Source organism: Heterodontus francisci, chromosome 23 (genome assembly GCF_036365525.1).
Source record: "Heterodontus francisci isolate sHetFra1 chromosome 23, sHetFra1.hap1, whole genome shotgun sequence".
Taxonomy (NCBI): domain Eukaryota; kingdom Metazoa; phylum Chordata; class Chondrichthyes; order Heterodontiformes; family Heterodontidae; genus Heterodontus; species Heterodontus francisci.
This window is the reverse complement of record NC_090393.1, coordinates 23,477,732-23,493,389: the sequence shown is the minus strand read 5'-3', so window position 1 is coordinate 23,493,389 and position 15,658 is coordinate 23,477,732. Positions and strand designations below refer to the sequence as shown.

The 15,658-nt window shown below is 43.7% G+C and overlaps 1 protein-coding gene across 4 annotated transcripts in view; it reads right to left on the bottom strand.

The window, feature by feature from the left end:
- Positions 1–15,658, bottom strand: part of ttc28 (tetratricopeptide repeat domain 28) — an 825,016-nt gene that overhangs the window by 566,314 nt on the left and 243,044 nt on the right. The window contains exon 1 of one of the 4 annotated variants that reach the window (XR_010977252.1): positions 14,908–15,256. The exons of the other annotated variants lie outside the window; for them this stretch is intronic. The gene's annotated coding sequence lies outside the window, so the exon portion shown is untranslated. Of the gene's footprint in view, positions 1–14,907; positions 15,257–15,658 lie in introns of those variants that run through there. 4 annotated transcript variants of the gene reach the window in all.

Sequence of the window (15,658 nt, the reverse complement as noted above, 5' to 3'; positions counted from 1 at the left end):
GAGGCTGCAGTTATACCGCACCTCAACAGCAAAACTTAAGTTATTATAGCTTGCTGAAAGAAAGCTGTGTGCATGCTTGCTACATACAAATGCAGAGCCCTGCTTAACCAAAATATTTTTTAAAGTAAAAGAGAAACCGCTGGAGATACTCAGCAGTTCAAGAGCGCATCCATTGAGACGGCACAAGATAACTTGACATTACTTCAACAATGAAAGATATTTACAGATGAATGACATTTAAGAAGGAACAGAAGGGAAAGACACAGACACACACACACGAAAAACAAAGCATAGCCTGTAAAATACTATAGTGGGGAACACAAATAAGTCACAGAGAAGAAAAGATCTGTGCAGAAGTCAAAAAGAGGTTATAATGAGAGAAACTGAAGGAATAGAAGGGATGTGAAAGATTCGGTGCAAGAGATAAAGAGGGTTATTAAGTAGAATGGTATGAAAAAATTTCAAAGTGGAGCAGATTCCAGTAGCATAAGAGTCTGGTGGGTACGGAAGGGGTTGTAAGTTGAGGGTGCACCATGAGCAACGAATACTCTATACTGGATTGGAGAAATTACAACATGCTATTTGCTGTCTCACTTGGAAGGAGTGGTTGGGACCCCAAAAAGTGGTGTGGGAAGTAGTAAATAGGCAGTTGTTGCATTTCTTGTGCTTACAAGAGAAGGTGCCAGGGGAAAAGAGAATAGATTGTGTGGCTGATAGAAGAATGAACCAGAGAATCACCGAGGGATCTGCCCTTCGTGGGGGGGGGGGGGGGAAGAGGAGGGAAAGATGTGTTTGATGGTGGAATCATGTTGGAGATGGCCAAAATAGCAGAAGATGCTCTGTTAAATGGAAGGTGTGGACCAGGGACTCTGTCATAGTTTATGCTAATGCTTTTTTTAAAAAAAACCATTGGAGAGGAGCGTATGGCAGTGCCCTGGACCTTCCTAAAAACAATTGTTTATAAACTGCCCAGGACACCTAACCACCTGAGCACTTTTTAAACTTCTGCTTCACACTGGAGTTGCACTCTAGCATCAAACCCTAGCAGTGCGAGCAGCTTCTTGACCTTACTGCATTCTTGACTCCAGCATGATGTTGCCACTGTTACAGATATCTACTCAAAACTACTCTGAATCAGCATGTAAGTGGTAATAATATACGCAGACTTGAAGTAAAGAAATTAATAGGAGAAAAGGTGGTACCAAGTCTTGCTTTGTGCCTGTGATTTCTCCACAAAATGAGTTCCCGATTTTCCCACAACATCAGAAAGAGGTGCTTCATAGTGAATACGATAAAAGGAATCAGCACAAGCCAGTTCCATATACTTCATGGCAATGAACTCAAGAGAGCATTTACAAAGACCTGCATATAGTAGACCTGGATCTACCAACATCCTGTCATTGGACACCTTGGAAATTAATAAATACATTCGGGTTAATTCAATATTTTGTTACCAAAACTTCTACCTTGTAATTCTGCTTCAGTGTTGGTATCTACCCAAATATTTTGTGGTTGGGAATGTGGAGCAGGATCTGTCCGATGCCAGCTAACAAAATCAGAACCTTCCAACTGAATGTTTCCCATTTTTAAAAATATTCTTTCAATGCAAATATGTAACATTTTATACAGTCATTTTAAAACAAAAATGGAATAGAAATACAGCACAATTTCAACTCATACTACTGGCGATCAATATACAAAACGGTCCAGATAGAGCGATTGGTGATCAGTACGTTCCCAACCTGTGAAGGCCTATTTTAGACTTCCAAATAAGGATTCTTTTACATCCCATTTAGCACCACTTCTACAAAAGGCAAGAGATGGGGGGGGGGGGGGGGCAGGGGGAATAAGACTGTACTTTATTCGTCCCCAAAAATATGACATTGTTCTGTCTTACAGACTGTGTGTTGAGTTCCCTTTACTCAAAACATAATTGGTTCATATGCAACAGACAACTCTGCTGGTTTTTATTGTGCAGCAGCGAACAAAGATGAATGAGAAGAATAAAATGTTTCCCCTACCTAAACATTATAAACTGTATGAAGAAAATGGTTTATTCTCTTCTCTGAAGTAACTTTGCCCCGTTCCATTCCTTCAAACTTTACTACTAGTCTAACAAACCAATATAATACAATAAATTCAGAACTATTGCTTAAATAAATGGTTTGAAAGGCAGTCTTCTGATGCACATTACTACAATACACCACAATTTGATGAGAACTCGTTAATACCAGCAAGTCCCCACAGTTAATTTTGAATCCCAGTTCAGTATCAGGGAAGAGCAAGCAGAAATAAACCATTTCCCCACAAGAAGGGTTAGAGAAGGAAATTTGAGTGTAGGGACAATTTTCACCCCCGCGCAATGCCTGTTTCACACCAGCAGGGCACAGAATTGGATAGGGACCAATTCCACCAGATCCTCGCCCATTCCTACTATCATACTTGCCATCATCACTTTTGCTGGATGTCAGAAGTTATTGGAATGAGGCAAGGACGGAATTATGTCATTTTCAGGTTATCCACCAATGTTAACTTGGCAATGTTCAGTGCAACATACCATGGCATTTAACAGGATCCCAGCACTGTGAAGTGAGGCAAAAAGGTGAGAAAAAAATGCAAGCCAAAAACTTTGGCTCAGTCAGACAGGCAGAAAGCCTGGCCACAAGAATGGATAGCTAGTTGGCTGCAAGACGGAAAGCAGGGGTAAAGGTAGCTATTCAGAGGGGAAGGCAGGAAGTAGGGGCCCAAAAAGGATCAGCACGAGGTCCACTGTTGTTCACAATTTATATTAACAACTTAGATTTTAGAATTTTAAAAAGTTCGCAGACGACACTAAATTGGGAGGGATAGTCAACACTGAGCAGGACTGCAACAAATTACAACAGAACATTAATAAACTTGCAGAATGGGTACATAATTGTCAAATTAATTTCAACATAGATAAATGTGAGGTATTACATTTTGATACAAAAAAGTCACTAATTATTTGGAAAATAAGAATCTAAATGGGGAGAGAAGCAAAGGAATCTGGGAGTGCAAATACACAAATTACTAAAAGTCGCAACACAGAACAACAATCCATAACAAAAGCAAACAAAGCGCTAGGGTTTATTTCTAGAGGAATACAACTGAAAAGTAGAGAAGTTATGCTAAGTTTGTATCGAACCTTGGTTAGAACACAGTTGCAGTACTGTGTACAGTTCTGGTCGCCATATTATAAAAAGCACACAGAGGCACTGGTGAGGTTGCAAAAATAATTTACAAGGTTGAAACCAGAACTACGAGGTTATATCTTTCAGAAGATGATGATGAATAGGCTGGGTCTTTTTTTCTTTGGAAAAGAGAAGGCTGAGGGGTGACCTAAGAGAGGTCTTTAAAGTTATGAAAGGTTTTGTTGGAGGAGACACAGAGGGCAGAATCTTACCAATATAGTCCCCAGTGCAACAGCAGGACCATTTTTGGGTTTGGAACCCGACTCCCTGCGCAACTTGCCCAACCTTGCCTCTTTACCAGAATAAACCGATTAATAGTTCACCTCCAGGCTCCTTCTTGAACCGCTGCAGTCCATCTGGTGCAGGTACCTCAGTGCTGTTGGGAGGGAGTTCCAGGATTTTGATCCAGCAACAGTGAAGGAACTGCAATATATTTCCAAGTCAGGATGGTGCGTGGCTTGGAGGGGAACTTGCAGATGGTGTTCAAGGTAGAAGTTGTCATAGGTTTGGAATGTGCTATTGAAGGAGGCATGGTGAGTTGCTGCAGGACACACTGCTATCACTGTGCATCGGTGGTGGTGGGAGTGAATGTTTAAAGGTGGTGGATGGGGTGCCGATTAAGTGGGCTGCTTTGTCCTGGATGGTGTCGAGCTTCGAGTGTTGTCGGAGCCACACTCATTCAGGCAAATGGAAAGTGTTCCATCACACTTCTGACTTGTACCTTGTAGATGGACAGGCTTTGGGGAGTCCAGAGGTGACTAACGTCATACAATTCCCAGCCTCTGACCTGCTCTTGTAGCTACAGTATTTATGTGACTGCTCCAGTTAAGTTTCTAGTCAATGGTAACCCCCAGGATGTTGACACTGGGAGATTCAGCAATGGTAATGCCGTTGAATGTCAAGGAGAGATGGTTAGATTCTCTCCTGTTGGAGATCGTCATTGCCTGGCACTTGTGTGACATGAATGTAACTTGTCAATTATCAGTCCAAGCCTGAATGTTGTTCAGGTCTTGCTGCATATGCAGCATGGGCTGCTTCAGTATCAGGTGTTGCGAATGGTACTGAACATCATACAATCAACAGCGAACATCCCCACTTCTGATCTTATGATGGAGGGAAAGTCACTGATGAAGCAGCTGAAGACAGTTGGGCTTAGGACACTATCCAAGGAACTATTGCAGCAATGTCCTGAGGCTGAGATGATTGACCTCCAACAACCATAACCATTTTCCTTTGTGCTAGGTATGACTGCAACCAGTGAAGAGCTTTCCCCCAACTCCCAGTGACTTCACTTCATCTAGGGCTCCTTGACGCCACACTCCGTTAAATGCTGCCTTGATATCAAGATCAATCACTCTCACCTCACCTCTCAAGTTCAGCTCTTTTGTCCATGTTTGGACCAAGGCTGTAATGAGGTCATGAGCCGAGTGGTCCTGGTTGATCCTAAGCTGAGCAGCAGTGACCATGTTGTTGCTGCTTAAATGGCGCTTGATAGCACTGCCTGTCAACGACAGCTTCCATCGCTTTGCTGATGAACGAGAGTAGACTGATGAGTCGGTAATTGGCCAGATTGGATTTTTCCTACTTTTTGTGAACAGGACATACTTGGGCAATTTTCCCCACTGCTGTGTCGGTTCCAGTGTCGTAGCTGTACTGGAACAGCTTGGCTAGGGATGCGCTAGTTCTGCAGCACAAGTCTTCAGTAGTATAGCTGGGTTGTTGTCAGGACCCATAGCCTTTGCAGTATTCAGTGCCTTCGGCGTTTCTTGATATCATATGGAGCGAATCCTATTTGGAGGAAAGTATAGGTGGTCTGATTAGCAAGTTTGCAGACGACACTAAGATTGGTGGAGTAGCAGATAGTGAAGGGGACTGTCAGAGAATACAGCAGAATATAAATAGATTGGAGAGTTGGGCAGAGAAATGGCAGATGGAGTTCAATCAGGGCAAATGCGAGGTGATGCATTTTGGAAGATCCAATTCAAGAGTGAATTATACAGTAAATGGAAAAGTCCTGGGGAAAATTGATGTGCAGAGAGATTTGGGTGTTCAGGTCCATTGTTCCCTGAAGGTGGCAACGCAGGTCAATAGAGTGGTCAAGAAGGCATACGGCATGCTTTCCTTCATCGGACAGGGTATTGAGTACAAGGGTTGGCAGGTCATGTTACAGTTGTATAAGACTTTGGTTCAGCCACATTTGGAATACTGCGTGCAGTTCTGGTCGCCACATTACCAAAAGGATGTAGATGCTTTGGAGAGGGTGCAGAGGAGGTTCACCAGGATGTTGCCTGGTATGGAGGGTGCTAGCTATGAAGAGAGGTTGAGCAGATTAGGATTATTTTCATTAGAAAGACGGAGGTTGAGGGGGGTGCTGATTGAGGTGTACAAAATCATGAGAGGTATAGACAGGGTGGATAGCAAGAAGCTTTTTCCCCAGAGTGGGGGATTCAATTACTAGGGGTCACGAGTTCACAGTAAGAGGGGAAAAGTTTAGGGGGGATATGCGTGGAAAGTTCTTTACGCAGAGGGTGGTGGGTGCCTGGAACGCGTTGCCGGCGAAGGTGGTAGACGCGGGCACGATAGCGTCTTTTAAGATGTATCTAGACAGATACATGAATGGGCAGGAAGCAAAGAGATACAGACCCTTAGAAAATAGGCGACATGTTTAGATAGAGGATCTGGATTGGCGCAGGCTTGGAGGGCCGAAGGGCCTGTTCCTGTGCTGTAATTTTCTTTGTTCTTTGTTCTCTTTGAATCGAATTGGCTGAAGACTGGCATCTGTGATGACTTCAGGAGGAGGCCGAGATGGAACATCCACTTGGCACTTCTGGCTGAAGATGATGGCAAATACTTCTGTCTTTTCTTTTGCACTGATGTGCTGGGCTCCTCCATCATTGAGGATGAGGATATTTCTGGAGCCTCCTCCTCTGGTTACTTGTTTAATTTTCCACCATCACTCACGACTGAATGTGGCTGGACTGCAAAGCTTTGATCTGAACCGCTGGATGTGGGATCGCTTAGCTCTATTTCATGCTGCTTCTGCTGTTTGGCATGCAAGTAATCCTGCGTTGTAGCTTTACCAGGTTGACACCTCATTTTTAGGTATGCTTGGTGCTGCTCCTGGCATGCTTTCCTGCACTCTTTATTCAACCAGGTTGATCCCTCGTCTCCTTCCAGCTTGATCTTGGTGTCCATCCCATCTGCCCTGTGGAGAAGAACGCGGCTGAGAAGGCAGCTCGTGCTGCTGCTGGTGTTACTCCTGCTGCTGCTGGAGCTGTTGGCAGTGGTGTGGGCTCTGCCTCTAACCCTCTGCAGAGGTGGAGAGTGGAGCTACATAAGCTGCTGGGCTCGGGAGGCAGCAGGGCAGTGTAGCTGAAAGTGAGTGCAGTGCTAGACAGGTGAAGTGCTTTCCAAAAAGTTGGCAATCACCTGTCAAGCACTTAAAGTACTCTCTGAGAGAAGAAGTGCTTTGAACAGCCTCTCAATCGCCATGGCTGCAGCTCCTCAATGTAATTGATCAAAACCTTCCCCTGATTATCAGTTTCACAGAAGAATCCCTTCCTGCTGTGCACTCGCCTCAGTGACCCGGATGAGTTGCGTACAGATCAGGAAACAGGTTCCATGGCTGGGAAATCCAGGATTCAGGGCTAAAGGCCCTCATAATTGGCTTGATAACAACCTCAACAAGCTCTTACTTACTTAACCGACAGATCCAAGGAGGTTCCCTGTTCACCTTCAATGCCACCCTGGGGAAATCCAGAGAAGGGGAGGATGACATCAAGATCCCGACCTGATGTAATATTCTGGGACTTTTCTACCCGGTCCCCCCAAATTTACCTCCAATGGCCTGGGAAAGTTTTGCCCAGAGAGTGTTTCCGCTTGTGGGAAAGAGCAAAACTAGAGGCCATCAACATAAGATAGTCACCAAGAAATCAAATAGGGAATTCAGAAGAGATTTCTTTACCCAGAGAGTGGTGAGAATGTGGAACTCATTACCACAGGAAGAGGCAAATAATACAGATGGATTTAAGGGAAGTATACGTAGGTGTATGAGGGAGAAGGAGAGGGTTAAGCTGATAAGAGTTAGGTGACGAAGGATGGGAGGAGGCTCAAGTGGTGCATAACAGCGGCATGGACTGGTTGGGCTGAATGGACTGTTTCGGTGCTGTATATTCTACATTATTCAAAGTAATTTATACCACAAATAATAAAATCTTAAGGATGACTCATTATGCTTTCAGACATTTTGTAGTGACTGGCTCAAGAATTACACAGTTGGAAGTTTAAGATCAGAACACCCTTTCCCCTTCTTAATCAGGAAATATGGAATGACATTAAGACAGTAAGAGGAGGGGACAGAACACAGAGGAAAGAACTTGCATAGAGTTCCTTTCTTGACCACAGGATGTTTGAATGGACTTGAAAAATTACATTTTAATTGTAGTCCCTATTATAATGTAGGAAACATAGCAGCCAATTTGCACACAAGGTTCCACTAACAGCAACAAGAAAGATGACCAATGATCTGCTTTAGTGTTGTTGGTTGAAGGTCAGGGCAAGGGATCTTTTATGTAAGCCTGAGAAGGCAGATGGGGCTTAGTTTAACCCTATTTTGCACTTCCAAAAATAGTTGCTCAACCCGACTTGTCTATCACAGATCCAAGGTCCACTAAGAAAGCACTGTACAACAGAGCTTCCAATAGGTTACTGCAATTGTATATTCATGACATTTATATTTGCAAGAGTTCACCAATATTGAAGTTCTTTTCATACATGGATTGGTTCAAACTTAATGCAAAAATATTACATGGTTTTTGTTGTTGTTCCTGCCCTCTTCCAACTCCTGCCCACCTCCTCACCAATCCTCACAGAAGACGAGGGATATTGAGGGTCTGGTTAGGACAAAGAAGGAGGCATATGTCAGGTATAGGCAGCTGGGAACAAGCGAGTCCCTCGAGGAGTATAGCGGATGTAGGTCTACACTTAAGAAGGAACTTAGGAAGGTGAGAAGGGGCCATGAGATTTCCCTGGCAGGTAAGATAAAGGAGAATCCTAAAAGATTCTATAAGTATATTAAGAGTAAAAGGGTAGCTAGGGAGAGAGTAGGTCCCCTTAAGGATCAGTGTGGCAATCTATGTGTGGAGCCACTGAAAATGAGGTCTTAAATGAATATTTCTCGTCTGTATTTACCGTGGAGGTGGTCATGGAAGCTAGTGAGTTCAAGGGAGGGAACAGCGATATCCTGGAGCATATCAACATTACAAAGGAGGAGGTGTTGGGAGATTTTGAAGTGCATTAAAGTGGATAAATCCCCAGGGCCTGGCCAGGTGTATCCTAGCATTCTATGGGAAGCAAGGGAGGAGATTGCTGGGGCCCTGGCAGAGATTTTTGTATCATCGTTAGCCATGGATGAGGTACCGGAAGACTGGAGGATAGCTAATGTTGTGCCTTTATTTAAGGGCAGCAGGGATAAGCCAGGGAACTACAGGTCGGTGAGCCTTACATCAGTGGTGGGAAAGTTATTGGAAGGGATTTTGAGAGCCAGGATTTATATGCATTTGGAAAGGCATGGTCTGATTAGGGATAGTCAGCATGGCTTTGTGTGTGGGAAATCATGTCTCACGAATTTGATTGAGTTTTTCAAGGAGGTGATCAAGAGGATTGACGAGGGCAGGGTGATGGACGTTGTCTACATGGACTTTAGCAAGGCCTTTGACAAGGTCCCGCATGGTAGGCTGGTCTAGAAGGTTCAAACACATGGGATCCAGGGTGAGCTATCCAATTGGATACAAAATTGGCTTGGTGATAGGAGGCAGAGGGTGGTACTGGAGGGCTTTTTTTCAGATTGGAGGCCGGTGAACAGTGATGTGCCGCAAGGACTGGTGCTGGGCCCTCTGTTTGTCATATATATTAGTGACTTGGATGTGAATGTAGGGGGCATGATTAGTAAGTTTGCAGATGATACCAAAGTTAGTGGTATAATGGACAGTGAAGAAAGTTGTCTAAGGTTACAACAGGATATAGATAAGCTGGGAAATTGGGCAAGGGATTGGCAAATGAAATTTAACGCAGACAAGTGCGAAGTGATGCATTTTGGGAAGTTAAACCAGGGCAGGACATATACAGTGAATGGCAGGGCCCTGGGGAGTGTTGTTGAGCACAGAGACCTTGGGGTGCAAGTACATAGTTCCCTGAAAGTGGCAACACAGGTAGACTGGGTGAAGAAGGCATATGACATGCTTGTCTTCATCGGCCGAGGCATTGAATACAAGAGTTGGGACGTCATGTTACAGTTGTACATAACGTTGGTTAGGCCACATTTGGAGTACTGTGTGCAGTTCTGGTTGCCACACTACAGAAAAGATGTGATTAAGCTAGAGAGGGTGCAGAAAAGATTCACAAGGATGTTGCCTGGTTTGGAGGGCTTGAGTTATAAAGAGAGATTGGATAGGCTGGGTCTGTTTTCCCTGGAACGAAGGAGGCTGAGAGGGGACATGATAGAGGTATATAAAATTATGAGAGGCATAGATAGGGTAGATAGCTAGAGTCTGTTTCCCATGGTAGGTGTGACTAAAACTAGAGGGCATAGATTTAAGGTGAGTGGGAGGAGGTTTAAAGGGGATCAAAGGGGTAAATTTTTCACACAAAGAATAGTAGGTATCTGGACTGAGCTGCCTGAGGAGGTGGTGGAGGCAGGAACAGTAGCCACATTTAAGAGGCATCTGGACAGGTACTTGAATGAGCAAGGCATTGAGGGATATGGAATTAATCCAGGCAGGTGGGATTAGTATAGATAGGTATTATGGTCGGCATGGGACGGGTGGGCCGAAGGGCCTGTTTCTATGCTGTACGATTCTATGACTCTAAGACCATAGGCTTAAAAACTGCAGTTGGCTATGACTACCATAAGTCACAATGCAGTGTTATGTCATAAAATTTAGACCCTCCAGTGACTGAAAAGGTGTTGTAGGCTAAAAACAAGCACATGTCCTACTGGGTCAATGTTTAAATTGTATTAAGTGTTAAAAATCCAATCTTAATGCCAGAGACATGAGATCTATGCAAATTGAAACTGCCACATTGTATCCTATCTAATGATTAAATCAAATGCACCTCAACTTGACACACAGCAAACAATCTAAGGAAAATATGGCGGACTGGGTAAATCTTGAGCATTAAAATATTTATCTACATTAAATTCTTTAGAATCTGTCCCAGTGTTTAGCACCAATCTATCTTAATCACTAATCCTCCAATGTGAACATCACAAGACAGAATGGCATGGATTGACTGCACTGGTCATCACCACAGAAACACCATCTGTGGACATAAACACAAATCCAAGACCGAATGAATGAAACACGCACACACACAAATACGTACACACAGTTAAAGGCATATATTATTAAAACACTGAGATAATTTTGGAAGTTCAGCTGATCCCAGCTTTATGCTCACAATTTATGATGTCATCCAAATTCCTCAATTACAATGTTCTCTTATAATTACTCCCAGGTGTCCATAATTCTCTGCATAAACTATCTGATGAAGATAGTTTGTCACTCACTCATTCTCAGGTATCTATTATCTGATATTAAACAGGAACAAACTGTAGTGTAGTTAAGAAAGAATTTACTGATTCAACTGCAATAAGGAGCCTGGATTACCTATACTCATCCCAACACACCTCTGACATGATGCTATTAAGTGGCTGGCCAGATACTCCATACACCGACTCTGTGTGCACGTGTGCTGATGAAAAACAAAGAAATGTCAGCAGCTGAATTTGCGCTACGGAGGTGGGAAACAGGAGCCGGGTTTGTTTTTGGCTCAGAAACCTGCCTCTGGGGTGAACTGATTGAAGATAAGATTTTCACTTTCGTGAGCTCTTAATTGGCATGGAGACCAGTTTCCTATCCAATTAAGGGCAGCGGGCGGGCTCTCAAAGCTGGAGGGCCAATCAGAGGCCTTCCAACTTCAGAGAAATACCTGGTTGCAGTACAAGGTTAGTAACTGGGAGGACACCTCAACAAGAAGATGCCCTCACAGCCACTTTTTAGAAACTTTCATTAAAAAAAACTCCAGAAAAAGCAGCCAGGCCACCACAGTGGCAGGGGGGGAAGGGGGAGCCACTGTACAGGGTGGTTTTTGACTGCATCCCCACCCAGGCAGGCAGGAAGGTCTGTATGCCTGCCAGGGGCACTGACACCCAGACCTACCACAGGGTGTCCACCTCCAGGCAGTTGATCTGCCCCCACCCCCCGCAGTTGAGTCAGGAAACTGAAGGTGGACTGGAATATCCCAATTGGACTCCTAAACCTATCTTTAACAAGGCTCTTAATGAACCTAATTGTCTGCCCGCCTTGTGGGGGTGGGCAGCCGTCCCAGGCCCCTAATTCGTCTCCCCCAAAACGGCCTGCACCAGGAACACACATGCCGGCCAGCACCAGTATTTTCAGAGGCCCCACCCCTGCCCCCTTCCTGACTTCAGAGGGCCTCGAAAATTCAGCCCCAGATCACAGCAGGAGGAAAAAAGGGAAAATCCACAAATTCCTTCCCAGAATACAGCAAGAAACATTGTTTCTGGAAGCAATGGAGTTATCAATGATTCTTCACTTGAGCACATAATCTAGGCTAACAAATGGAGAGTTTTATGGTATCCTAGCCAAAATTCCTGCCTCAACCAATACCTTAAACAACAAATACAAGTTAACCAGTCACTCATCTCGCTTACTTTTTGGGGTGCATCCTGTTTGTGCAAACTGACTGCTGTATTACCCTCATAACAATGACCGCAATTTAAAAGTGATATATTGGCCATGAAGCAATTAGAGATGTCCTGAGAAGATTAATGCAAATTGGCCAGCAGCTCTTGGGGGCAGGATCCCCGTTCTTATTAAGTGTTTAAAGGGACAAGGAGCCAGCCTCCTTCAACTTTGACTCCAAAAGACCATAGGATCGCTTTGAATGTCAGAAAAAATGCAAAGGCGGGGTTCCCCCTGCCTGTCCGCCCAGCGCTGGGATCCCTGCCTCCTGCATAAAATCCAGCCCCCCATGTGGGGAATACAGCTCATAACTGCATTAGTGACATCTAGTGGCTGTGTGACAATACTGCATAATCTACCCTTTTGTTCATTTTTAATAAATTAAGTTTTCAATATAAGGAAACAGAATGATAAATAAAACCCTAATAATCTTCTCCCTGTGGCATTTATTACAAACAAAAGTTTAAACTTTAGTTTAACTTGTAGGAAAATGTAAAACAAAACTCATCCAAAAACTTTGCTGCCAGTCTTGCACCAAATCCCATTCAACCATCACCCCCATTTTCACTAACTTACATTGGTTCCAGATGAATCACCATCTTAAATTTGTCTTTCTATTCCTAATTGACCTTATCCTTTCTTACCTCGGTAACCTGCAAACGTCTATCCCCAAAGCTCTTCATTCCTCTGATATTGGCCTCGTGCATCATCGCCTTTCACCCCATCATAGGCAGCTCCCTTCCTAAACCCAGCAACCTTTCCCGTTCCCTTTCCTCTTTAAAACCCATCTCTATAACCAATCTTTATGTCTCTCTTTCTTCAGTTCTGCATCTGTTTTCCTTACATCTCTGTGAAGTGTCTGGAAAAAGTTTCTACATTACAGACACTTTATCAAGGCAAGTTGCTATTTTTTGGCTCAAAATGTGTTGTGACACTGAACTTATTGATAAATTAACCAAAGATTGTGTGTACATTTTAAAATTTAAATTACAGCACCTTTTCCACAGGAAGGAGAGGCATCATCAATCTTTTGTTTTGATAGCAGTGAAGTCTATTCACAGCTCGCCATTCTTGCCTCGCTTTTAATGTGGCATCGTAAATTTCAGCTCAGCACCTCCTCACTCCCAGGAGCCCTTTTCAATAACATGGTCTGAACCTGAATACTTGAGCATCCAGCCATTTCCCACTGAACAATTCCCCCATAGTAAACATAGCAGACCTTTCTAAACAGCTGATCTCTATTAAATATGTCACACTTTAACCTTCTGATCTCAACTCTTTGGGGCACCTTTCCTTTTTCAAAAAAACACAATACAACAGCATCAACAGCGTTCCGTGGGCAATATGCCATAGTTATGATGCTTGAAAGCTGCAAATCATGCCAAGAATTTATAAAACCCTTACTACCAAGATATTTTAATGTTGGGATAAGAATGGAAAGAAAGAGGCCAGCAAATCATTATTAATCTACTGAATGCTTAGGATACTGAGTGAAGGACATTTCCACCCTCTGTCCAATTCTCACCATAATTCATACTCATTTCCCCTAATTGACAAGTTCAAATTTTATCATATCCTCTAGAATTACATAGAGAAACATTGTGCCATTTGTTGAAGGCACAATCTGCTAAACCAATGGTTCAATGAACAAACACAGAAAAAGCCTTCCAAATTGGGGAAGGAAATAACTTTGTTTTCTGGTACCTTTTGTTAATGTATAGAATTAGTCAAAATGTCTTTTGTGCAATTAACCCCCCACCACCACCACAACTAATACAAACACAAACTGTGCCCATAATCAAACACTGCGGATTATCTAACATCTGTTTTAACAATGGTTGCCAAATTTTGTTAGATTTCCATCCCAAAACATTAACATCCAGAGCAAATTACTGCTAAAATTTAATAACAGAATATGTAATGTGGGCCATCTGACACTCCCCCCACCCCACACAATATCTTTCAATGGATCACATCTTTGTAATTAAACCTTTTAAGTAATAATACATCTATTTAAAATTTATATGTAAAAAAGGATTGCTGTACTTTTGTCGACCCTGGTTTAAAAACTTCATTACGCCCCCCAGTGGGACCCGTACATAACTCGCAATATATCAATTTCTGGAAAGGCAAGCGCCACCGCAGCCTGATGTGCAAGATATTCCAACGTCCTGTAAAATGTCGATTTTCTATGGTAATTCGTTTTAGAAAAAACATATCGTACGAAATTATCACATAAATCTCCTTCCCGACTCACAATCCGATTGCATGTCACACCCATTTACAATATTTCAAACTGAGAACGGTACGATGTTAAAAAGGTTGAAAATTTTGAGAAACTACACATAAATAGAACACGACAATCCCATTCGTAGTTTGGCGAGACAGGAAACAACATTTCCACACAACCCTCATGGCAACACTCAGCACAACTGCACAGTTTTTTTTCCACCCACATGTGTTTCTAGTCACTTTGGCATGTACAGTTTATACGTACTCAACATGACATCTCGATATATATCAATATGACATAAATCACATCCCACAATAATTAATTAGTACAGTACGATCAACTGGCTGGATGTGTGTGTGCAGTAGAAGGAATTGCAAATATTGATTTTGCACACATTAAGTATGTGAATGGGACAGCACAGCAAACAGCAATGAACCCAGCGATGCCAAGGCTGTTTAAATGCTGCACACCTGGTTATTTTCACCACGGGGAAAAAAACAAAAAGGTAAAGTTTTTTTTCTGCAGCAGCAGATCACAGACTTGTAAATCATTAAGAGTGGCATGTCATCATTAAATGAAAAGGCAAAGCACATTCCAATGGCATCCTTGCTTTGGGAAAAGTGACAGACACTGTTACACGCCTTGGCAAACTGGAATTTGATATGATTATCTTTCTCTCTCTCAAAGTCTCTCTCACCTTCTTCCGGGGCTGCCATTTCATCATATTTGTAAAGCAGAAATGTAGAGAGCATCAAGAGGTTGGCTGGGAACCTGGTGTAGATTTACAGCAGTGGCTGCACATACTGACAAGGCTGCCTCTCGCCTGCTCTCAGAGTAACAGCATATTTCAAGAGAGGGGAAAAAATACAATCCCGCAAGCAGTAAGATCCCAGGGAAAGAGAAAACGAAAAAAGAAAAGGTGCTTCAGCAGCTCCTCGTCCTCAAACCAATGCAGGGCCAAGGGTGACACATAATTGTGGCTGCAGTTCACAACATGGATCTCTTTCTCTTTTTCTGTGGGGAAGCTGGAGGGGGATGTTCCTTTGCTGCCGCTCCACAGCTCAGCTCCTCACTATCAGCGCTCACTGAACTCAACTGCAGGCGGCGGTTTTTCCGGAGAAGCGCAGCCTCCTCTGGCAGTTGGTGGGCGTGCAGCGCGCGTGACGCCCCTCCCCCCCCCCCCAGTCAGACCGCGCGCGCCCCCTCTCTACCCGGTTCGAGCAGTCCCTTCACATTCCCCTAGTGATAGGGGACAGCGGTGGGCGGGGGGGAGCTAGTCTGCTTGGAGCGGGGGAAATTCAGCGTGTTAAAAGAATTAAAGGTCTGCAAACGCTGTGATATTAAAACCTTCCCCTCCTCCAGACCCACACCCCCTTCACTCTTACACGCGTTGCCCCTCCTGCACCCCCCACCCCTCTCCTCCCTTCCTACACCTCCCACCTCCCCTC